At 50.5% G+C, this 25,779-nt stretch overlaps 1 long non-coding RNA gene across 1 annotated transcript; it reads left to right on the top strand.

Moving 5' to 3' along the window:
- Positions 1 to 8,373: 8,373 nt before the first annotated feature.
- LOC121100637 lies at positions 8,374 to 11,703 on the top strand. The gene is made up of 2 exons (XR_005832355.1): positions 8,374 to 9,191; positions 10,825 to 11,703. It is a non-coding gene; the product is annotated as an uncharacterized LOC121100637 (long non-coding RNA).
- Positions 11,704 to 25,779: the final 14,076 nt, after the last annotated feature.

The following is a 25,779-nucleotide window of genomic DNA, read 5'->3' as shown; positions in this document are numbered from 1 at the left end:
GGGATGGGGCTCAATGCCCCAAACTAGGACAAGTGGAAGTTCACAGCCGATGAGCAAAGTGAGGGGGCAGGGGATGGAAAGTTACTAAGAGGACACATGAAGGGTGGGGGGATTCTTGCTATGCTGACTTAATAAGATTTGAGCTGAAGGCAAGCCAGGGAGAGCAGATCTCGAGGTAGGCTGGGGGGATTCTCCCTAAACTAGTTTAGCAGGATTCTTGCTAAGACTGGACAATGCAGGACCAGCAAGGACAGGATGAGGGCCAGGTCAAATCCTAGTCAAGAAGACTCACATCTGCCTCCTCTTCTAGACTATCTGCTCCTCGAGGACAAGGCCATTGCCAGCTTCTGCTTGCCGTCCCATCCCAGCACCTACACTGGACTTGAAGCATAGAAGGTGCTCAATAGCTGTTTCCTGAATGAATGAACGAACGAACGAACGAATGAATGAATGAACGAATGAAGGCCCAGGAAGCTCAGCAAGGGGAATGCCCTGGAAGGCAGGAAACAGTCGTCCACACACTGCAGCCAGCGCACTGCCTGGCTGTCATTATTTCCCTTCTTTGTTTCTATTTGCTTCATTGCACCTTTTCCCATTTGACTGCCTGGCTGGGAATTCAGCTCTGGGGGACTGGGAGCAAAGTCAAACTGTTTGCTCCCGCAGCTTGCTGGTGCTGACTCAACCAGCTCTTCCTGCTGAGGCCTAAACACACTGATCGAAGCCTGGGAAGCAGCTAACCTTAGTCTGTGGTACAGATGGTTTGTAAGGCCTGCCCTCTGCCTCTCGTTCCTTCCCCATTTTCCAGGGGTTTCAGGATCTCCCTGCCAGCCTTCCATTGGGGTGGGGGAGGGGGGATCTGTGAGGACCCAGTGGCCACCTCGTGGCTCCATTATTTAATTTGCTTGGGATAGGGAGGGTGAAGGAAGGTTTGCTGAGCACCAAGGATTGGGAAAAGGATCCTCTTTTCAGGAAACAACTTCTTTAAGAATAAAACACCAGGAGTAGGATTTGGGTATCGTGTGTCGCTCCCCTTCCCCCCGACCTCCTGAGTAATATGTCAGTATGGTTTTGGAACCCCTCCCATTTCCACTTTGTGTCTGTTTCTAGTCAATTCCAGCCCATGCCACCTATCTGACCTCCCTGGCCCTCCTCTCTTACTCTTGTTTGTTTCTTCCCAGATGGCAACTCCTAAAGACTGGAGGGCTCAGAGCTCTTCTCCAGTCTGAACATTTGATCCCTGACATCTCATTCTAACCGGCCTGGCAGATCTTGAATGTCTGTGTGCAGCCCAGCCCTCTTCCCAGAACACCAGGCTTGCATCTTACGGAAAGCAGCCTCTAGGGTGACCCCTGCGATCCCCACTGCCTGTTGTTCACGACTCCTGTTGAGTGTAGGCTGAACCCAGTGACTTCTAGCAAATAGGAGACCGCCAAAGTGATGGGATGTTGCCGACCCAAGATTAGGCTTCCATCTTGCTGACCCTCTCTTCCTCTCTCTCCTGCTCACCATGATGGAGGCCAGCTGCCATGCTGTGAGCTGCCCTGTGGAGGCCCACGTGGCCAGGAACCAGAAGCTGCTTCTAGCCAGCAACTAGTGAGGATCTGAAGCCGTCAGTCCTGTAGCTGCAAAGAACTGAATCCTCCCGACAGCCACATGAATGAGCTTGGAAACGGGCCCTCCCCAGTAGAACCTTCAGAGGAAAACCCAGCTTTTTGATTACGGTCTTATGAAAGACCCCAAACCCTGAACCAGAGGACCCAGCTAAGCCATACCCAGAAACCTGACCCACAGAAACGGTGAGATACTGAATGTTTGTTGTTTTTGCTTTACACAGCTAGAGAAAACTAATATTATATGTAATTATCTACTCGGACTTCAAAAGGAGTTCTCAAATGTAACGTTGAAACCCAATCTCGATTTCCTATCCTCAGAGGAGAGAGAATAGGATATGTCACTGCTAAAGCATCACGGACAGGGATAGAAGCACCATGCTGCCGACAGTGCGGGGGGTCGGGGATGGAGAAATCTCACGGCAGGAAGTAGCAGGCCTGTGAGACGAGAAAACAACAGGATGCAGGGTGGGCACCCCAACCCAGGGGAGCACTCAATCAAACCCTCTGTCGATTGTCCCGCAAAGTCATGTGGATCGGCTGAAGTGGCTAACTTTGACATCACCTGCACTGACACTGTCGAGTGGACAGACACACGGACAGCCTGGCTGAGAAAGGACAGACTTCAGCACCGTGACAAACCCCACCGACACTCAACGCCAAGTGTATGTCATTTAAACATTTCAAAAAAATCCACCCCAACTCAGGCACGATGTTTAAATGCTTTTTAAGATAAGACTCTAACTGAGCACGAACTACGGAGAAATGTTTTCAGCTTCCTTCTTACGTGAGCAATTTTGAAATTTTATTCCAAGTCTCCCTCAATAAAAATGGCAAAAACTGAGCTCATCTCCAACATACCTCCATTCCAGGCAGAGGTGGGGGAGAATCCTAAATCTGAAAACCTAGAGATAAGCTCCCTCTGTATATTTTGTGTTTTTGTAACACCTTATATGGAGAGTGCGTGTGAAATAAAGTGTGTTCTTTCACATATGCTTGCTCGTTTGAGCCTCATACAAGCTGTGGAAGAAATGGAAATCATGACTTCATTGCCATTTTAAGTGGAAACTGATGTTCAGAAAAGTCAGAGACTTGCCTTGAGGTCCCACAGCTGGTCCATTCTGGAACTTGCTCTAGAGTCAAGTTTCCTGATGTCTGAGCCAGACAGTCATTCACTCCTTTGCCTCCGAAGCCCAGCTTGACCCAGGAGGCGTCCGCCCTGGGACTCATCCAGCACGTTGGGAGAACAAGCCCATCACCAAAACCACATTCGCCGAGGCAGTGGAGGTCCACCTCGGATGTGGGGAAGCCAGAGGGGCCTGCGTGCCTCTGTGGTCAGAGGGAAACAAGGGAGGTGCGCTCTGCACAAGGCGGTGATGGACACCAGGTCAGTCTCTCAGGCGAGCCGTCCAGGGAGGGGGCTGACTGTTTAGCCTCACTCTCTGGAAGACATGAGCACACAGATAGGGCCCTGGTGCCCCATGCAGGATGCAGTACAAAAAGGGCCATGAGGAACTGCGGGGCGCCTGGGAGTTCCAGGGTCTCAGGTGCGACACTGGCAGTGGGTGGAGATGAAAATGGCATTGATGTGAGGCTGCCGGCGCTCACAGACCCCACCTCAGTCGTTCTGAGAGCAGGACCGGGAGAAAAGGGACTCGGCCTTGGAACCCACATGCCCACCACCTCATGGTCAACAGATCTTTGCAAGAGTGGAGTGCACAGGGAAGCAAGCAAAGACGCTGAGATCGCGGTCCAGGTCTGTGAGAGGGAGGCGTCACTCTCGGGAAGGGAGAGCGGGAGAGAACCGGGAGTGGAGGCCCAGGGCGATGTGCAAACTCAGTGGGGACTTGAGACATCCCAGCTGTCCGAGTGGAGGTTTGATGCAAACTTATCCTAAAATCCAGGGAGGCCCCGATGACCAATGACCCTGATAATGAAATTAAGGCCTGGAGGGTTTAAGGACTTGCCCGGGTCATCGAACTCCCAAGCCAGTGCTCTTTTCGCTATATCATGAATGTGCATGATACACCACACTGCTGGACTCTGTGGGATTTTCCCAGGCGGCTCTGGGTGACAGCCTGACAGTCATATGATTAACACCCAGCTCCCCCCATCCTTGCCTGGCCTGGCTCTCTCTCTCCTGAGTGCCAGTTTCTGCCTGTCCCGTGCCTGTTGACTCAGTCTAAAGGAATGCTTGTTTTCTAAAGGTTTGCTCTCATTATACAGTCAGTGACAAGACTTTGCAAATCCCTCCTTAGCTTATCGATTCTGACAGCACGCTCCCAAGGGGCACGCAGTGAGCATGGATCTCCTGTGTGAGGACCCCCAGGGGCAGCCTCAGTGTTCTCGGGCTGTGCCTGTCTGCCCAGGGCGGACACAGAGCGACGCTTCACTGATCATGGAAGGCACGTTGTTCTTTCATTCACTAACAGCGAATCCAACAGCGGAGATCTGAGGTCTTGATCTAGAACCGCAGGTCATAAGGCCATTGGACCCTTGACAGCATTTCCCCAAAAATGGAGGCTGGAGACAAGTTTAAATCACCCTGCAAAGTGGTAACATTCACAGCAGCCAGTCATGACTTCCTTCAACACATGCTTATCGAGTAGAAGTATGTGGCAAGCCCTGAGTTACATGGAATTTACTGGAGAGCAAGACTGACGCATGGTCTGGTCTCAGGGCAGGAATGCGGAGAAGACAGACAAGTAGCAGTTAGACAAGGTGCGGGGCAGCTGAGCTGGGGACGCATGTGGCCCAGGTACTGATGGAGGGGCTGGGGGACCAGGCTGGCGAGAATGCACACGAAGTTAGCCATGGCAGGAGAAGTCCAAGGTGCCAACACAGTGGCCAGAAACGGGTTTGTTTGCCACATCAGGCTATGAAGAAGCTGGTTCTCTGAGACTCAAGAGTCAGTCTTCAACCTTAACTCCTGGAAATCCTTGGGCAAATGGCTATAGGATTGACATCTACTTCAGCATTCATTTCTCCAGAACTCACTGGCTGGACTTCTTTCACTTCAGGGAGACTGGTAGGACCACGTATTGGGGCATTGAAACCACAGATTCTGGAAACAGACCCAGCGCTGCCTCTCGCTAGCTGAGTGACAGGGCAGGTTCCCTAATGCCAAGGCCTCTGTGACTCAAAATGGAGATAATCGTAGGATTTCTAGAAGATATGTCAGTCAGGCTTCTCCAGAAAGACAGAATCTATTTCTATCACTCTCTATCTCCCTCATGTATATCAAAAGATTTATTTGAAGATGTTAGCTCATAGAGTTTGGGGACTGGCAAATAAGAAATCTGTAGGGTAGGCTGGAAATATAGGCAGGACTTGATGCTGCCAGTCTTGATACAGAATTTCTTCTTCTCCAGGATACCTCAGTTGTTGCTTATAAGGCCTTTCAACTGATTGGGTGAGACCCACCTCTATTATGGAGGGTAATCTCCTTTTGCTTAAAATCAACTAATAGCAGGGGCGCCTGGGTGGCTCCGTTGGTTAAGCATCTGACTCTTGATCTCGGCTCAGGTTATGGTCTCAGGGTTGTGGAATCGAGCCCCATGTCGGGCTCCATGGTCAACATGGAGTCTGCATGAGATTCATTCCCTATCCCTCTGCCCCTCCCTCATCTTCCTCTGCCCCTCCCCCTCCCCCTCGCACTCTCTCTTAAAAAAAAAATCAACTGATAGCAGATGTTAGCCATATTTACCAAATACTTTCACAGCAACACCTAGATTTGTCTTTGATTAAGTAACTGGGTGCTATAGCCTGGCCAAGTTGAGACATAAAACTAACCATCACAGAGCATGAAAATGAGGTGAGTGTAACGCTTACCCCAGTCCCTGCCACAGAGAGTGCTCAATATACCGAAGAGATTCTTATTTTTAGTTTATTCAGAGGTGTTTGGGCACCTGACAAAAGTACATCTAATTTCTCCCATATTATGAGAGAATATTGGTACACCCAAATACTACCGAAGCTGGTGTCCAGATCCAATACGCCCGTCCCCTCTGAGCCAGCTCCTGACTGTTTGCGCCTCTGAAAGCCTCTCTCTGTACTGGCCAGAGGGCATCTCTTCATCACAAACTTCGCTGCCACAGGAAGCTATTATTAATAAAGAGCTCTGTAAACGCTCCCAGAATTCTAATCCTCACTCAGACACTGAGGGGAGCTCAGGACTATGTCTCTCTATATTACAGCCAATATGAGGGCTTTTATTTTTAACCAAGACCTTTATGAGTATTTTCATGAATTAGAATTCTTCAATACCTTAAAGGAGAGGTGAATCTTTTGTCTTCCTGTCTGATGAAATTCCTTTCCTCCTCTTATCTTCAATGCTACAAGAACTTTTGGCTGATGGAGGAGGGGTGGGAACTAGAGCAACAGAGGCATGTAAAACCAGAAATTAATTAAAGTTCACCTTACTTATGGCTTTGCCTTTAGTGGGACTTGGCAGTAGACCAGTATCCCATCACCAAAAGGACATATGGCTCTGGGACAACAGGCTCAATAATGGTGGCCACAAGTCCTTTGCGTGGAATTTCTTTCCTTTTCTATGTCTTGATCTAGAATCCAAAGATATTTGGCGGGGGGAGGGGGGAACAGATGATGTCTGCCCTTCTTCTACATGGTTCCTCCATGGTTAAGGTCAGAGCAAATATAAAGCCACATACAAGTTACAGATGTGAGAAGGTTTGCCCTAAATGAAGAACGCTGGGAGGCTGCTCGGGAGAGGAACTCCATAATTCTTTTAGAGAGAGGTCCTGTACCCTATGGTCAAGGGTACAGATCTGGGGTCCGATTTCAAGTACAAATCCTGGCTCTGCTACTTACCGGCTGGGTGATTTGGACAAGTTACTTCACCTCTCTGTGCCTCAGTTTCTTCACCTGTAAAGTGGGTTCCTGTAGGAATGAAAGTTCTCTAAGTATGAAGTACTTGGCCCATGGTAAGTATTTAGTTGAACTATATGATTAGTGTTTGTATTATTTTCACTACTCTTAGTAGTAGTAGAACCCAACTCAAGCAAACGTTAAAAAAAAAAAAAGGGGGCGCCTGGGTGGCACAGCGGTTGGGCGTCTGCCTTCGGCTCAGGGCGTGATCCCGGCGTTATGGGATCGAGCCCCACATCAGGCTCCTCCGCTATGAGACTGCTTCTTCCTCTCCCACTCCCCCTGCTTGCGTTCCCTCTCTCGCTGGCTGTCTCTCTGTCAAATAAATAAATAAAATCTTAAAAAACAAAACAAAAAAACAAAAAAACAAAAACAAAACAAAACAAACAAAAAAAAAACACCCCACAACACAGGAAGTTTATTAGGAAAACAATGAGTTATTTTATAGAATGCAAGGATTAGGCTTTAGGAAGGCATAAGCCAGGGCAGCTCCAGGAGCCTCAGGGAAGAGGGTGCCCAGGATGTTCTCATCCTTCTTCCCTCTGCCTTTCTCTATCCTTTGTTCTCTTGATCAAAAATACAGGTTTTCTTCTCTTTCATGGTACACGTTCATCACCATTAGGCTGTGGCCACATCGTCTTCACCCAGGGAGTCAGGCTGAAGGAGCAGCCACCTGTTGCCACGGCAAAGAGAGAAGGAAGCCGGGCAGACCAGCCAGTCTGCCGAAAGCTGCTGCCCAAAAAAGTGACCCCGTCACATTTGGTCCCGGTTCCGTGGCCGAGCCTGCGAACAATAGGGTGGAAACGCATAATCCCGGGCAGGAGGGGCGTTGCCGGTGGGAGAAGAGGAAAACATCTACTGCAAGAGTCATTGAAAAGACCCCCCTTGAGCAGAACCATATGGTAGAGCGTGGTGGAAGGGCAGATATCTCCTCCCAACAAAAGTGAAGAAGAACCCTATGTGTGTTTTCTAAGGGAATTGTATGCCAAAATGCTACACACACACACACACACACACACACACACACACACACACACTTCAGAGGGGACATGGATAAAAAGAAACAAGAAAGCTGATTCACCATGGGGCGCCTGGCGGGCTCCGTCAGCAGAGCCTTCGACTCTTGATCTTGGGGTTGTAAGCTGGAGACCCACACTGGGTGTAGAGAAGACTTAAAAATAAAATCTTTAAAAAAAAAAGAAAGAAAGAACGCTGATTCACCAGAGCAAAACTCCCAAATGAAGATGATCTGACTGGCAGTAGGAAAGCCACATTAGTGATTAGAAATATTTAGAACAGTTAGACATGCTTGAAATCAAAGGTTACCATAAAAAGACTATGAGAATCTTGGAAAGGCATTCATTGGAGGATATTGTTAACTGAGGAGAATGCTCTCTCTCAGGGGGCCAAAGCTGCCCTGCGAACAGTCCGGTCCAAACTCAGGACCAGGATCTGGAGAAACCAGGTGGATTTAAGCTTTCTCGTGAGCAGCGGAGCTCCACAATCAGGGACTTGGCTGGATATAGAGAATGGGCCCATGGAAGGAGTGAAACCAGAGACAACACGCAGACACGTGCAGCACCAAGACTGAGGTGGCCCAGCCAGGCAATCCCGCAGTGCCCTGCGATTTGTCTTTCCATCCGCAGTCCGTGCTCCAAATCTCCATTCGGCTTCGAAACAGTTCTAGGACTCAAAACAACTGACCCAACACACACCGCTGAAATACATCAGAGAGAAGAAGGGGAAAGAATGAAATTGCAGAAGTTCTACTCACAGAGAAGTCATTGAACCCCTTGTGAGGTGGCCGAGGACCTACCGGTCACTGAAGAGGTAGTTTTGGTTTTGTTTCTGTTGTTTCGAGGGGTCTTGATCCAGTACTATCCAAAAAGAAAGAGATGATAATAATATTGATTTCCTCGATAAATATTTATTGTCTGTGGTGTTCTAGGAGTTGAGGATACGGCAATGAGCAAAAAAGATTGTGTGACCTCATGGCATTTACTTCCTAGCTGGGAAAGATCGACAGAAAGAATGAATGTGGTATGTGTGCTATTGGAAAGCTGTGTATCCTGTGAAGCAAACAAAGTGGAGAATGAAGACTGAGAGTGTTGCTGGGAGAAGGTTTGAGATTTTAAGGACAGAGGTCAGGGAACCCTTTGCCAAGAGGGTGATGTTTGATTACAGACCTAGACGAAGTGAGGCGTGAGCCAATTGTGCATCTGGGGAGCAGCGGTCCCAGACACAGAGAAACAGGACAAGCAAAGGCCCTCACGTAGAGCCTACTTGGTACGTCGAGGCACAAAGAGGTGACAAAGGTGGGTGAGCTTAGCAAGGGCAGAACAGAGGAGATGAGGTGGGGGTGGGGAGCACATCGTGTGGGTGTTGGCTGTTCCATACCAGGATCTTGCCATGCCCCTCTGACATCTGCTCTTGTTAACCCCAGAGAGGCTAAGTCACAGAGCCAGTATGTGAAGGGGTCAGGACACACTCATGAGTGTCCACGCTGTTCCTGCTGCTTGCTGCTCACATCCCTCCTGCCATTCTTCGGGGATGAGGACTGTGAGCTTGGGAGCCAGCCACAGCTCCACGTACACCACCGTGTGGCCCTGGGCAGCGCACTTCACCTCTGTGAGCCTCAGTTTCTCATCTGTAAAATGAGTCTGCTAACTCTTCGGAGGATTGTCGCAGGATTAGGTAAGATACTAAGTCGGCAATGAGCCGAGTATGCTTGTATGTTTCCAAGCTACTCTGGGGCTTTTTGCTCATTGCATTAAATTTAAAAGAATTGTTTTTAAATTTATGATTCACACATATACACGGGTGCACCAGGAATTCAAACCAGACCATAAAAAGAAATAGAAAGAACAAAAGGACAGAAATGGAGCCCCAGAAATGGGAGATGTGACTAAGAAGGAAGCAGAGGTCCTGAGCAAGACAAGTGGGCAGGCTGGAGCCCCAGGATGGGGACCCAGACACTCGGGAAGATAGGAGAAGCCTGACGAAGCCGACAGAGACAGACCACGTTGGGTGCAGCACTATCAGCGAAACACGCTTTGCACTTCCGGCCCCCACAAAGCCCATCCTGTTGTATGCCACTGTTATCATGTCTCAGAAGTCCAGCTGGAGCGGCCACACCCGTCCTCTTTCGATTCCGCAGCTCTGGTCTCCCCAGCAATCGAGGGCCACAGTACAGGCTCACAGGGCTCTGTGAGCTTTGGGTTGTCTGTTCCCCAGGAAAGATACATAGAAGGACGACAAACTGTTCAGTCTACTACTGCTGTGGCCAAAATATTTGTGTCCCTCCAAATTCAATGTCGAAATCCTAATGCCCAAAGGAGATGGTATTTAAAGGTGAGACCTTTGGGAGATGCCTAAGTCACGAAGGTAGAGCCCTCAGGAAGGGGACGGGTGCCTTCGTACGAGAGGTCCGGAGAGCTACCTACCTCCCTAGCCATCGTAAGCCTGCGAGGATACAGCCGGAAGCCTGGCATCTGGAGGAGGGCTCCCACCAACCGTACTGCACTCTGATCTTGGACTTCCAGCCCCCAGAACTGTTCTTCCTAAGCCACCCAGGCTGCGGGACTTTGTTATCACAGCCCGAATAGACCAAGACACCTACCTGGCTGCCCTCAGTCTGAACTTGGGGAAGACGAGCCGCGTCAAGACTCACTTACTAGCAGGTCAGAGATTGAAACTGTCAAGGGAAAGCGTGGGAACCACCCCTTCACATAGGGCTCGTCTCTCCGTCACAATCACCAAATGCTCACAGGAGGAGCACCGGAGCCGCTTGTGGCTAAGGACAGACGTTGAGGCTAAAATTCAGGTGCAAGAGAGAAGTGCTTGAAAGAGACACAGGGAAATGAGGGGCCGTGTGTGTTCCGCTCACTGTACTTAACAGGGCGTCGTCCACGCCCCCTTGAGATAGAGAGACCCCGTCATTGTTAACCGACAGCCGCTTCAGACAGGAAGGGTACAGGTCAGCTCTGGGCTAGCCCACCGTCCAGCCACTGCCAACACCCCCTCCAGGAACTTGCCCAGATGCGTGGGGGTCCACCCAGGTGGGGCGATGACTGCGGGAAGCCGTGCGTCCTGGCTTCAACGGGAATTCATCCTAAAGATAGCCACCTGTCCAAAGAGTGCTTGCATCTCAGGAAAATCGCCCCACGGACAGTTCCTAAGCTTAAGTTCTTCCTTTCCAGTACACCTTCTTGCCATCGGAGTTTTCATTTTTAAAACAAAGCATCATTATTCTGCCAGGAACATTGTAATCACAAGAAACACTTAAAAAAGAAGAGTGTTCTGACTACATTTTGATTTTTTCTTTCAGAGTAATGTCATCTTATGCCCAACAGCCCAAGATCCAATTTAAATAGAAGCTGGTGTCCTTTGTTAAAAGAGCCATTAGTGTTCATTATCAGGTGTCCTTCTCGCAAAGCACAAGTTCCCTTGTTAGGGGACTGATGACGGCTTTGTAGCACACACTAGTTACACTTGAGAGCAATAGCTGCGTTCTCGCGTCAAGACCCATGGAGCGCCTGCGATTTTATCTCCTTGTGCGAGCACAGTCGTTCCGTGGATGTGACAGAAGACATGGGTCCCCTGGATCAGAGATGAGAAACCTCTGTTATTCACAGCAGCCTTGCCTCACAGAGCATCAGCATCTCTGCGCCAGTTCCCCGCCCGGAGTTTGCGGCGCAACGTGTTGGGCCTGGGTGGGTGATGAGGACCCACCGGGTGGCACAGCAGCAGAGGAACCCAGGGCCAAGGGCCGGCACTTCTTGAGTGAGCAGAAACCCTTGTAGCAAGCACATGACAAGCCATCCCCCCTCCTCCTGGGGAGTGAACAGTTGCACGGTAATCAGGCTGGATGCACCTTGACCTACTTAGTGTCTGTAACTGCTCAGGGGCCGCGGCATCAGGAGAGGGTGGCCCCGCAGTCTGGCGCGCACAGCGTGAACGCGCAGCCGTGCTCACACCCATGCCTCTGCCTCCCCAGCACCTTCATCTGGTCAAGTGATCTCTCCTCCAATCATTCCATTATATGGTAACTTTAAATAACGTCCCTGCTACTTCTCAGACAACGGAGATTCTGGCCTGAGAACCATATCTCCCAGGCAACCCATCTCTCTCCCTCTCTCTCTCTCATATAACACTTCTCAGAAGAGCACATTAGAATTAAATATAAAACCAAGGCTTTTGCCTCCTATTCATGTGCTTGGCCTGTGCTGACTTCATTACAGAGTCACTGAGGCCAAGAGAGGTACTTGTTTCATGGCATGGGGAGGGGGGTGGGCAGGGGTTGGGGGGAGAGAGCTCTGCATACGCTGTCATTACATGTAGCTCTTAGAGCAGATGACTAAGGAAAGTGTTGGGTGGTACGTGTGTTGGGATATCTATTAACAACATAGCTCACAAATGCTTTTCAAAATGTCGAATGTCTGTCCTGTAAGCATGGCTGAACTTTAGGTCACCTTGAGGCACGCTGTGTGGAAATCTGTTACACAAGGTGGAAGTTCATTAACCGTGTCTTCTATTTTTCTGCATTCTGATGCTTTGACATGCGGGGCCTTGCTGGCCCTAGAGGGACTGACCCCATCGCCCCCAGGGTTAATCAAGTCCTAGAGTTAGGGAACAACTGGACCAGGGACATGCTTCTCAAATGCAAACCAGCTAATGAGAGCCCACACCCCCTCACCTTCTGCTATTGGGCTCCTACACCCCAGGGGTCTACCCACCTGCACTGATCACCCCAGAGCCAGGTACCAGACAACTAGGGACAGCCGTATGCCCCGGGGCCTGCTGAAATTACTCAAACTAGCCAATCCTAAATCTGCTTCCCCTGCCTCACCTGTTCCTTCCCGTGGAAACTAGCGTGAACACCCTTGCCCACAGTTCTCCCCTCCTCCCTCTGTCTCCTGACAGACCCTGGTGCTTCCCTGTGTGGCCCTGAATGGTATGGCACACCCCCTCTTCCTGAAACCTGGGTCTGATAAATTGTCTTTCAATGGCAGTCAGCTCCGTCGGCCTGACTGTGCCCCGGATTTCCTATTAATACACTCTATTTGAAGACAGGCACTAACATGTGTCCTGGCCTCTGAGTGAGAGCGGAGAATCTGGCATTGTGTTCGAGTCTCCGGCTTCACCAAGGGTGCAACGGGGAGGTTTCACTCTCCTTGTACTGAGACCGCAGAGATCTAGGGTCTATATTCAGCTGCCCACCCGGCATCTCTGCTGGGTGTTCCAGAGGCAGCTCTACCCACACTGTACCAGATGGAACCCTGAAGCTCCCTGAAATACATGCATGTATGCACACGCGTGTGCACACACACACAGACACACTCTCTTCCTCCCCTAGCCTCCCTGCCTTTATACCTGGCGTCTCCACTCACTAAGTTGCTTAAGCCAGAAAATTTGCCATCATCCCTGACCCTTCTTCCTCCATTCCAACCTACCACCCAATGTCACCAATTCTACCACCAAGATATCTCCCCATCGTACTGTCTCTCTTGCTCTCTATCACCCTACTCTGAGCCACTTTCATTTCTAGCCAGGACTATTTCAATAGTCCCTCCCTCCATTTCTCCATATAATAGCTCAAACCACTTTTAAAATAATGGATCATACACCCAGAATTCCTTCCTTTAAAACATTCATGTGTACTTAGAATAGAACGTGTAATCCTTCCTGTATAAGATCTGAGCCTGACCATGTTTTCAATCGACTCTCACTGCTTCACCTTTGCTCACAATCCTCCATCTACCCCCACCTTTCTTTTCCCACCTGGAATGTCCTTCTCCCCATTCCTGGCCTATGTGGTAGACGTTACTGGCACTCACCAAGATTTTTGGTTCTCTCTCCTTCCGGGCTCACATCTCCTTGAAATCAGGCATGGCCAGGAGATTGGCTTTGACAGTGAAATACCAGTGACACATGTCACTTCAGAAGCATTCAGAGCTGGAGTGCATTTCTCCACGCTCTGTTCCCTGCCGCAATGCTCTTAGAAGACGAGTTAACACGGAGGGGCCATAAGATCAAAGCCTCCTAGACCCACTGAGCCACATGTGGAAGGCAGCTGCCCTGAAGTTACCCGGACCCTCAGCCGATTGAATGTGAGTGAAAAGTAAAATTTTAATGTTAAGCCACAGAGTTCTGGGGTTGGTTGGTACTACCTATTTTGACTATCACAGCTGGGCTGGGAAATTTTCATCCTCCCATTAACAAGTCTTCCCTGACTCTGCCTTAAAGAATCACACACACACACATACACACACACACATTTCCCCAAATTCAGTCCCCCCATTATTCTCCCATAGCCTTCTTTACTCTTCCTTCATAATAGCCTTTATCAAAATTTGCAATTATATATTTAATGTGTATTTATTTGCTCATTATTTGCCTTGCCTACCAGGTTATACACTCTGCCTGGGTTGGAACCTTATCTGATTTGATTATCAGGGAACCTCCCCTGGGCCTGTGCACAGAGCCTGCACATAATAGACGCTCAAACAACACTTCCCGAAGGAGTGGATCCCCTCCCCTTCTTCCTCTCCAGCCTCCTCTGCTACTCCTACCCCTTCCTCTGCCTGTACTGCCTCGGGCTCCTTTCTTTTCTCCTTCTTTTTCTTGCCTTTTCTCCACTTTCGTCCCTGCCTAAGATGGTGATAGAGACCAGGGGGCAGGACTGCCTTGCCATCTTAACTAACCGGATGGTAGATTTTGATCTCAAGATAAGTGAAAAGAGAGAGCTAGAAGTCTGTTCTCACTATTTGCCTTGGGGGGTCTGAAGGAGAGTCTCCAATCCCCGTCTCCTCTGCGTTCTGCTTGTGTGTGCCCACCTGCAGGCTGCCCCCCTCCACCTTCTCCCTCTCGGAAAGGTACAGGACCAGCTAGAAATCTGACAGTATTTCAGGCTCTTGCCTCTCCCCTCCATACCACACCGAATGCGTCACTCGGTCCTGCACACTCTATCCCCGAAGCACTAGTCCTGTCCATCCCCTTCTGCACCCCATTCTGCCAACTCATGCCCACTCTCCCACCTGAGCTCGTCGCGTCCCCTCCTAACTAGCCTCCCAGGCTCTAAACTCAGCGCATCCTAGCCTCTGATCTGGTCTGACTGGGCAGACCCGCGCTGAGATCCATGGCTCCTCTGCCCCTAGGATGCATGTGGTACAGCCTGGCCCGCAGGGCCCTTCGGACTGAGCCCAGCTGACCTTTCCATCTTTGTCTCTTGCCTTTTGCCCCCCACACCCCACAATCTGGCCGTACTGGACCCTGGCAGTTGTCAAAACTTTGTGGTGCGCATCCTGCTAAGAAGTTTTTTCTTATCTTATGTTAAGACATTCCTCTTCAGGGAAGAACTGCTTACACTTAGCAAAATGCCTAGATAAACTGCTTTGGAATAGAAGATGAGGCTCTAAGACATGGTTAGAAGGAAATAAACAAGAGGTAGTTGAACCACACTACAGGAGAAATGAACAGGAATTTTTCCCCTCTTTTTTTTCATGTAAGATATAGCGTGCATCCAGAAGAGTGAGCAGGTCATATAGGTTCAGCTTAAAAAATAATTAAAAAGCAAATCCCCACGTAACCACCACCAAAGTCAAGACAGAACACGAGCAGGATCTCAAAAGCCCTCAAGAGCCCCTCCCGGTCACGATGTCCTGTAAGCAGGAGTCTGGGGCAGGGCGAAACTAGAGGGGAGGACACTCGAGCAGGGGGATGACACCGTGGAAGGCTAGAGAAGGCAGGGGTGGAAATGCCCAAGAGACCTTTTAAACACAGAAAGAATCATATTTGTGTTTCAATTATCTGATGTGTGTTGCTGCCATGTAGGCCTTTTTGGCCTTAATTTTCAGGAGAATTTTTTGTGTGTTTGATCACGGGGTGGGGGCAGGGGTGGATGCTACTGGGAAATCAAGGAGGATGGGTCTGTCCCGTGCTTGAGTTGTTCTGGGACAGAGGTCAAGGGCCATCTGCACTATGCAGGGGGGAAACGCAAAATTCAGACGAAACTGGGAACTGGAACCGGGGGAGATCCAGAGCCTTGATGTGAGGCATGGCCATCCTTGGTGCCCTTCTTCACTCCCACATCCTGATCTCAACTTCCCCACGTTCTCTTTGTAGGGCTGTGGGGCCTCCTGTTCGCCTCGCGCCTGCGTGATGCATGCATATTGGCTGTTGGAGCCTAGCTGTTGGGATGTTATCATAGGGACCCAAGTGCCAAGAATGTTGGGAGCCCCTAGATCCATCTGGGCCCATTTGGGGGGCCACATGCAAGAGTCAAACCTCAAGGACCTACAAGAAGATGATAAGAAACCCCCATACAGAAATACCAAGAGCACCCCCATTCCAGTTCTGTTGATTATGGCTCTCTGCTTATTCTGGGATACAGGTTGTTATGGTGATGGGAGAGAACCGACGTGGAATGAATCTGGGGGACATACTGGTTGTATAAACCTTTATGAAAGTTGACTCTTCTCAGTGGGGTCGGAGGTACCGTGCTGGCTACTATCTGCACTAGTTAGGGGTCTAAGGTTTCAGGTGATTCTGCAAGGCAGGCCAGTTTTCTCCTTCCCTACGCTATCCCAGAACTGTGGGAGAACAGGGCTAGCAAGGCGAGGGGTGGGAGAGAAGCTCCGGCCCCCCGTTAGAGCTTCTGTGATGGGAGAGGAACAGCTACAGCTCGGAAGAGGCACATACTTCCTCACCCTGAGCCCAGACTGAGAAGGAAGAATGAGAAACAGACGAAGCCGTGTCTTGGCAGTGAGAAGTGAGAAACATCTGCTCTCAGGATGTTGACAGTTCTCTAAGGGCTCAAAGGCAGACACTCCAACTGCAGAACCTCAGTGACTCCCACACGGGTCTGCAAGGTTGAAAGGGGAGTCGTGTGCCCCACCGAAGGCTCTGCTCTGGTTAGAGTCTGCCCACTGTGGTCATCGATGGCTTCATTCGCAAGGTTCTCCAGCAGGACCTGCGTCAGCAGAGGGGTCTTGGGAGTCAGTCTAGGAGCTGGAAGCTCAGGAAAGCCTCTTACTTTCCCAGGGTGCCTCCCACCCCCAGGGACACGGGGTTTGCAGGGCACCTTCCCAGAGCAGTGTAAGGACCCTGCAGGAGAGTGTCCGGTTCCTGCATCGGGTCTGCTTGGAAACGATGAGCGCCACGTCAAAAAAAAGTTAGGCTTTTCATTCCAGATGCTCGAACCACGGTCACAGCAAGATGTTAAATGCTAGATTCAGCTAACATTTGAAAGGAAGCAGGAAAATGGAAAAGGACACAAATGTCTAATACTTTGTACTTTTGATTTTTTTTGCTTTCAGTACCTCTAAGAGCCTTTTGCCACATCAAAGCCACTTTTTCATTGAGTTAGTCCCTGTGCTGTGTGTGAGAGGTTTGGGGTGTGGGGCTGTGGGAGAAACAACAGGGCCTCGGATATGGGTGTGCCTTCAAGAAGCCCAAAGTCCAATGGGACAGATAAAATGGGGCTGTGATTACCACAGATAGAAAGTGATAAATAGAGCTAAAATGGTATGTAGTTTAGAGGAGAGAAAGGTTTCTAGATAGGATTGCCAGATAAAAATCAAAATGCTCAGTTAAATTTGCATTTCATATAAATAATGCTTTTTTATTAGCATAAGTACGTCACAAATATTGCTTGGGACATACTTATGCTAAAAAATTATGCCTTGTTTAGCATTGTTTATCTGAAAATCAGATTTAACTGTGTGTCTTGGGTTTTTATGTGCTAAACCTGTCTCCCCTATTTATGGAAGACTTCATGGTGTAAATAATATTTCATCTAAGTTTTCAAACATGGGCAAGACGGGGACGTGTGGCAAGCCACGCCTGCCGCACATTCAGGATGCCCACTGACCCACTGCAGAGACTTCCTTCAGCACACTCGCAAAGGGAAGCTCTGAGGGTTTACAAGAGGACAGGAAATTTTGTTTCTGCTGCCTGTCACCATGGTCCGCACGTTGCTGGGAGGGGCGGGTCGGTGCAGCAGTCCCGAAGGGCTGGGTCATGCCGAGGTAGCCAACAACCCCAGCGTCAGCCTCTCATGTCCTCACTTCAGGACCCAGGCTGATGGAGGGGGGGAGGCAGGAGGGGGAGGCCACTATCTAGGACATTGCCAGTTGCCATGGCAAAGGGAAAGAATGTTGCAAAGCAAAGCATAGGCTTTTAAAACTTACGCTCAGAAGCGGCACACTCACTTTCATGCAAATGCCGGAGCTCAAGGAGACAAGAAAACACCACCCCACCACATGCCTGGGAGAAGAGGAAAACACAGATCTCTGGGAACAACCCTAAGGACGCCCTCAGTCAGTGTGCTCCAATTTCCAGTCCTACTGACAGCCTGGCTTCAATTGCTCCTGCCGCCCTCCCCTCCCCGCCCCCGTCCCCAATGCCAAGAGCAGCTCTCCTCCCCAGGCTAGCTCCGGGCTGTCACATTCAGACACGCTGGGCCAGTAGCTCCTGGTGGTAGCCTAGAGATGACCAGGGGCCCTGGGAGCACCGAGCGCCCTTGCAGCTAGGGAGAGCTGCCAGCGTGAGTGGAGGGGGCAGCCTGCTCCTGGAACAAAGGAGCTGGCTCCAAGCTGATTCTCCGAAGAACCCAAGGGGGACCCTGGAGATTTGCATTCGTGTGTGGGGCCTTCGGTTCCCCCAGGGTGGCTGTGGCAGCTCAGGTTCAGCTCTGCCCAGAGGCCAACGTAGTGACCCTCCCGAGGAACCAGAGCATCACCGAGCAGACCCAAGACTGACCCAGAGAGCCTCTGGGACCACGTAGCAGCCTGCATTTAAAAATCAACATGGAAAGGAAATGAAAAACACTTGCCCAGGGCCACCCAGACCCAGAAACGGTTTACGAGGCGGTTTCTGGAAGAGGCATGACTAATGTTGTTATTGCTGAAAGTGCCCTGGCTGCGCGCCAGGAGCGCCGTCACCACCTCCGCCCGCTGCAGTCAGGTGCGGCCCAGACAAAGGGGCCTTCTGTGCGCGGCGGGGACAAGGATGCCTGAGGAGCCAGACAATGGTGTGCAGAAGCCTGGGGGAGGCGGCCCGGGGAGCAGAGGGGGCAGGGAGAGGGGGCGGGGGAGGCGGAACCTTCGCCCTCACCCTCACCCTCCCTCACCCCAGGCCAATGAAAGGGGAAACCCGGAGCCGTCCTTGGGCTGCGAAGCATCCTTGGCACCTGAAAAGAGGAGAAGCAGAACGGGAGCCACAGGGAACCAAAGGCCCAGGGCAGGGACCCTGGCGCGGTAGCCCTGTCTGTCTGCCCTTTGAGCCTGATGTGTTAGCCGATTTGCCTGGCACAGCCCCCGCGTCGGGAAACAGCAGCCCTTTATTGACCACTGGCCCTGCGCGAGGCCCTGGTGAGCCCTCGCGATCACAGCGCATTAGCTAATTTCGCCCTCACTGCAAACCCTACCAACAGCGATTTATTAGCCCTGGGTTACAGAGAATGAACCTGAGGCTCAGAGAGGTTAATGACCTGGCCAAGGTCACACAGTTGAGGCAGAGATTCCCTTCCAAATCTTCTCCACCGGAGAGCCTGTTCCCATGGCCACAAGCCACACCCACTAACGCTGCAATGAATGCCACTTCCCTTCCCCAGAGCTGGGCCAGGTGAGAAAAAGTGAGTCTCACTGGCATCTGGGGCGAAATGGAACAGAACACCAAAAAACGTAGTAATCAGGATAAATAATATTTTAATGCAGTATTTTTTCTTTTTTAAAATAGTTTATTTATTTGAGAGAGAGAGAGAGGGCGCGTGTGCACAGGGCAGGGGGTGGGGAGGCACACAAGGAGAGGGAGAGGCAGACTCCCCGCTGAGCAGCGGACCCCAGGACCCCAAAATCATAACCTGAGCTGAAGGCAGACACTTAACCAACTGAGCCACCCAGGCACCCCTTTAATGCAATATGTTTAAAAAATCAAAATTAATGCGAAATATCTATGCTGCACAAAATACCAAAACTGTGACTAAAGACAGGATCCAGCATACATGTGTGCGGCCGGAGGATCACTCCTGCTCACCTCCCCCTATACTGGCCTTGCCCCAGAAGGTGGGTCCTCCGTGGTGGTACAACGTGCACCCTCGGATACACATCATCCAGAACATCTTCATCCCAACAGACAGGGATCCCTTAACCGCACCTCTCACGCCCGTTAGCTCATAAGACCTGTTGCAAGTTCTCGAGCCTCCTCCACTCCAGCGTGGCCAGCACCGGACAAAACCATAAGATCTTTGGCATTTAGTGCCCCTCTCAATTCGAATGTCTGCCTCTCCCCCAGCACCAGGTTTGCACGTAGCTGGCTCTCCGCGAACAGAGGCAGCCTAGGAAGGTTTCAGGCAGCGGTGCTCACGGCTCTCAGCCCCAACTGCACCTAGGACACTAAACACGCAGCAATCTGGGCCTTACTGGTCAATCGAACAGGAGCTCTGGGTGTCACGCACTTATCTCCGTTTTTTTTTTTTCTTTTAAGATTTATTTATTTTAGAGAAAGAGTGTGCAAGCCCTCAGAGGGGCAGAGGGAGAGAGAGAATCTCAAGCAGATTCCCCGCTGAGCACATTCCCCCCAACACAGGGCTTGATTCTCACAACCCCGGAGACCATGACCTGAGCCAAAATCAAAAATCAGACGCTCAACTGACTGAGCCACTCACGGGCCCCCCAGGTGTCTGTGTTTTTAAAGGCCCTCCTGGTGATTGTCAAACGCAGCCAGGGTTAAGAGCCAAGGGTTAAAGGAATGACTTATTCCTGGGGCTGGATTTGCATTTTCGTAGTGGATGCTTAAAGGCAAAAAATCCTTTAAGACCCATTTCTGAACTCAAATTATGGGAGTCAGTCTCCAGTGGGTCAGTAGACCCTTCCCAGCATCTCTCAATCATTACACATAGGCAGGTTCTTACTCAAAATAGCACCTGCATCTTCTATCTCAATTATCCGTCAGCAGTTGTAACACTGCAGCAGCTCCCGGACCTTCCTTCATTCCATGGCTTTAACTCTTCTGAATGCCCAACGAGGAACAAAGTTACTACTTGCTTATCTTTAGATCTCCCCACTAGCGCTGTGCTGACTCCAAAAACAGTTTGCTGAGTCGACCGATGAAAGATGGATTGTTACTTATGTCCTTTCTTCAGCTGTTTGTGTGACCTCGGGCTGCGCCTGACTTACAATCAGGGGACGTGCCAGCTGCTGTCCCCACCCCCAAGCTGCTCAGCACCCCGCTCCCTGTCCTGGGAAGCTCACCTGTCTGATCCCAGCAGGGGCTCCCTTGCCCTCTGGTCTTTGGTTGGGTGTAGTCAATGGGAGCTCTAGCAGATCGGAGGACAGAGAGTGAGGTCAGCCTGCTCAGCCAAAGTGGGTTTGTTATGCTACTTGGGGGTTCTGGGATCAAGCCCCGCATCTGGCTCCCTGCTCAGCGGGAAGCCTGCTTCTCCTTCTCCCACTCCCCCTGCTTGGGTTCCCTCTCTCACTGTCTCTCTCTCTGTCAAATAAAAAAAGAGCCAAGAGGGTCCAAAGTACCTGAGCTTCTGAGTTGGGGTGCACCACCCTCCTGACACGCGGGTACAGTCTTCTTGCTCACCAGCCCAGAAGCTCTCTGAGCCCCATTCGTTTGGGGTTTTATGGAGGCTTCGTTCATGGGCGTGATTGATTAAACCATTGGCCATTGGAGACTGAACTCAATTTGTAACCCTCTAATCCCCTGGCACCAACCCCCTCCTTAGGGGCTTTCCCAAAGTCACCTCATTCACATAAGCTCAGGTGCGGTGGAAAGGGGCTTGTTATGAAGAGCAAAGACACCCATTTGAACATTATCTCTTTGGAGCTATTTTAGGAGCTGGGGACAAATATGCCCTTACTGCTCTTATCACTCAGGAAATTACAAAGGTGCCAGGAGCCATGGAAGAAGACCACACATATATTTCTTATAATAAATTACAATATCATAAAAACCTAATGCCCAAGCTAGGTGTTAGGAGGTGAGGTCTTCGGGAGATCATTGGTCATGAGGCTGGAGCCTCATATATGAGATCAAAGCCCTAATAAAAGAGGCTCCAGAGAAATCCTTGCCCCTCCTGCCACATTTTTACACATTTTAGACAATGAGACAATAAATCTGCGAGGCATTGACAGGACAAAGAAAAGTTAACTTTGGGCGCTTCAATTAGTAAGGAATGCTAGACAGAATTCGGGTTGGGGCAGTAAACTAGTAAGAGTAACAGGAGTTGTTTATATAACTTCCTCTGCCCTAAATTTCTCACCTCTGGTGATAAGGGTAGCTCGTCCCTCCTGGTACAGGAAAGGAATCTTTCACATGGGGGATTTATTTCCTGCTTTCTGGGGGACTGAGGAGGGTGAGTGTCCTTTTTGCATGGCTGTCTCTTAAGTAACATTTATTTAAAACAGTCAGAATGCTGGGGCACCTGGGTGGCTCTGTCAGTTAAGTGTCTGACTCTTGGTTTCAGCTCAGGTTGTGATCTTGGAGTCCGGGGATCGAGCCCCATGTTGGGCTCCAAGTGTGGAGCCTGCTTAAGATTCTCTCTCTCCCTCCCTTTCTGCCCTTCCCCACCACCCCTCATCTTATCTCTCTCTCTCTCTGTGTCTCAAATAAATAAATAAAATCTTTAAAAATATAGTTGATATGCCAAAAGGGGGCACATTTAGGGGCACCCTGACCTTGGTCCCTACGTGGTATATTTGTCTTCCTTAATATCCTTTGTACTAGACTGGTCATCTACTAAATAAACTTTTTTCCGAGTTCTGGAAGTGGCTCTAGCAAATTAATCAAACCCAAGGAGGGAGTCGTGAAAACCTCTGACTTCCAGCTCATTGGTCAGAAGCACAGGCAGCAACCTGGACTTGTGATGGACGTCTGAATGTGGGGGCAGTCTTGTGGGACTACGCCCACAACCTGTGGGATCGGACGCCAGCTCCAGGGGGACGGCGTCAGAATCGAGTTAAATTGTAGGACCCCTGGCTGGTGTTGCAGAATTGCTTCATGTGTGGGAACCCCACATGTCTGGGGTCAGAGGTGAAGTAGCCTGTTGAGTACTGAGAGTAGAGGAGACCCGGGAGTGTTTTCCCCTAGCAGACTTCAGCACACGAATTTTGAGGGGACACACTCAGGTCATAGAAGAGACTTTGTGCTTCCTGTCCCTACCACTCTGGGCTCTGCAGGCTTAGAGATCCTGGATCCTAAAGGGAATGCACTCTCGCCAGGGTACCCCACAAGCGTCCCTTTGAAGTACAAGATAAGGTTGCAGCGAGGGCACTTTGGACCCTTTGTGTCCACTGGCCACTAGGCAAGAAGAGTCGCCATCTTGGCAAGGGTAACGGACCTTGATCAGCAGGAGGAGATGGGACTGCTTTTATTCAGCAGGGGTGGGCTGGAATATGTGGGGAACGCAGATGAGCCCCTGGGGTGTCTCTTAGTACTCCCTTGCCCAATCGCAACAGTGAATGAACACATGCAGCGTCCATCCTGGCCCAAGAGGATACGGTCGTCAGGAGCTCAGAACCTCAGGAATGAGGGTATGGGCCAAAAGACCTGTTGGGGGGATAGCTTAGCAAGAGGGGAACTTAAAAAAACAGAGCAAAGAAGGAAGACATTGACAGGGGTAGTGTTCAAGACCCACTGCAATGAATGCAGAGGTAGATTTTCCCACTAAGCTCCTTCTCCCAAATTTCTCCTTGGGAAGAAAGGCCCACGAGAACCCTATTCCCCACACCTGCTTGGAGAAGGAATTCAGACTGGCACAAGGAGTGGACTGTGGCGGCTATGGAGTGCGCTTGGCCTTGGAGAGAGCCCACTGCAGGGAGCATGGCGGGCTCCCTGCACCTTTGGCTCCTCCAGGGCCTTCACTTCCCTTGGATGCGTCTAGCCAATGCCGAAGCATAGTGGCTACTGGGGCCAGGCCGTTGCAGCCCATCATAGGCCTCTTCCAACGGATCTCCTGTGCTTGACGTCTCCCCGGAAGCCTGGAAAAGACTCTCTCAAAACTGCACAGCAGTTGGAGACCCTGCAGCCAATCTTCCTTCCCTGTCCCTCCGCGGGTGTCAGACCTGAGTCTCTGTCTGCAGGCTCTGCCCACTTTCACTCCTCCCCCCTTGTGCTTCACACACATTTCCCCTAACACATCTCTTGCACATCTCCTCCTGTCCTGGTATCTGCTTCTCAGAACACCTCAACACAACCCCGGACAAGAAAGGAAACGTCCGCCTCGCTTCCAAGCCAGAGGTCCACTTTGGCCCTCATTCTGAGGCACAGAGATCTGGGGGACATTTATGATGGTCCCTCGGAGGCAAGTCTGGAAGAAGGCAGGAAGCCTGCCCAGTAAGATATGCCAGGGTAGGTCTGGGTCCGTAAGACAAGGTGATATTTTCTGTGTTGTGCTTCCTTTCCATTTGTCCCAGAACCTTAGGCAGAGCCCTGTTTATAATTTCAGCCTAGTCTCTGCTCTACAAAGAGGCATTAAGGCAAGGACTTGCTCCACACCCAGGAGAGCAATGTCCCCTCCCCCACTCTGTGGTCAGAGTAAGGTAACTGCTGGGCCATGGAACAGTGGTCCCACAGGGGGCCCCAGCAACAGGTGGCAGCGCCCTGGCCGGATAAGGAAATGGGGAGGGGGACCTGAGCCTTCTCCCCAAGGCCACCAAGGAAGCCCTGGCAGCTCTCAGAAGGAACTAAGGGAAATGTTGCGAGAGAAGTGCCAATGTCCAGCCAGAAAGCCTTTGGGAGCTTGTGATATCATAACTGAGGTTCCGTGAGAACACAGGAATTAAAGGACCCCTAAATCCTCCAAATGGATAATTAAAAATTGACCACATTCATGCTACTTGGCTGCCCTATACACGTCTGGGTTTTTTTTTCCCTTGTTTCCTGTGGTCAGAACAACTCCGATTTTCCCAAGCCCCTCAAACCCAGAATGCCCACCATTCCAGGCCCCGACTCCCTTGGCTTTCTATCAGTGTTTCCATAAACTTTAATGACCACAGACTCCCCAGGGGCGTTTATTAAAATGGAGATTCTTGGTGGGGTTCAGAGACTCTGATCCAGTTGGTCTGAGGTTGGTCTCAGGCCTGAGTTGTAACGGGCAGCCCAACTTCAAATGCAGGAAGCTGCAGCCCCACCTCTCTGAAGCCAGGGTTTTTCAAACTGCAGCGTGCATCACAGGTTCCTGGAGGGCTTGTGAAAGCCCTGATGTCTGCCTCCTTGTCCCCAGGTTTTTTTCAGTTCGTCTAGGGTAGGCCCCAGCATTTGCATTTCCACCAAGTTCTCAGATGGCTGTGAGACTGCTGGTCCAGGGACCACACTTGAAGAACCTTTACTCTGAGAGGTACACTCCCCTCCCCCCGCAGTCCTACTTCTACCAGGAAGAAATGATCTTATACGTTTACTTCTCTCAAGCTCTCCGACAAGACAAGAGCTCCCACAGACCCCTCACAACTGTCAGGGACCTGGACTACTGCACATCTGTCCTTGCCAGGTGGGCTGGGTCAAGTCACAGCTCCGTCAGGCTATCAAATCGAAGTGTCAAGAGCAGATGTGACCACAAAATTTATTTGTAGAAGAGGCCTTAAAAGGGATAACCTGGTTGGAATGGGGGTCTGGAAGACCTGTCTTGAAGTGTTAACTTAGCAAGTGCACTGGTCTTATTTAGATTGTATTTTATTTGGGGAGGTTTGGTGGTAAAGGATATAGAGTTGATAAAGATGGGGGAGGGTGCCGGGGAGGAGGTAAAATCCAAACCACCTCTGAGAGCTGTTCCTGGAAGGGGCAGACTACTAGCCCACGGTCAGAAAGGGAGAGGTAAGTTGAAAGAGAACAAGCCGCAGCAAGTGGCTGAAATCACAAGAAGACAGAAACAAACAGGAAAGCAGTGGGGTTTCAACTCCTGGGGTGAGACAGAGCAGCAGCCCATTTGTAGAGACTGCTTGGGTCTTAAAGCCCCAGCTGGCATGGGGGGGCCTCAGCCTTGCCTACCTGAGTTCCCACGTGGCTATCAGCCCTTCCCTTCCCGCCGTCATCACAGGAGACCTGGGGTGGGGGTTGATAAAGATAACTGACAAAGTAAGGTCTGGGATAGTCCCCCTCATAGAAGCTAGTTGTCAAGGCCTCTCTGAGTATTTGAAGAGCGTGTAGGGAGAATCCCGGGTGTCGCTTTCATTTTGGGGTTCCTTTTGTAGCAGGAGGTATTAAAGGGGTCAGAAAACCCAGAGGAAAGAAGCCCCAGCATAGTAAGATGAAATTCAACACGACAGAAAGCATGACAGCA

This window comes from Ursus maritimus, unplaced genomic scaffold, assembly GCF_017311325.1.
Source record: "Ursus maritimus isolate PB19 unplaced genomic scaffold, ASM1731132v1 scaffold_10, whole genome shotgun sequence".
Classification (NCBI taxonomy): domain Eukaryota; kingdom Metazoa; phylum Chordata; class Mammalia; order Carnivora; family Ursidae; genus Ursus; species Ursus maritimus.
Note: the sequence above shows the minus strand (reverse complement) of the source record. Positions and strands in the feature narration are given on the sequence as shown.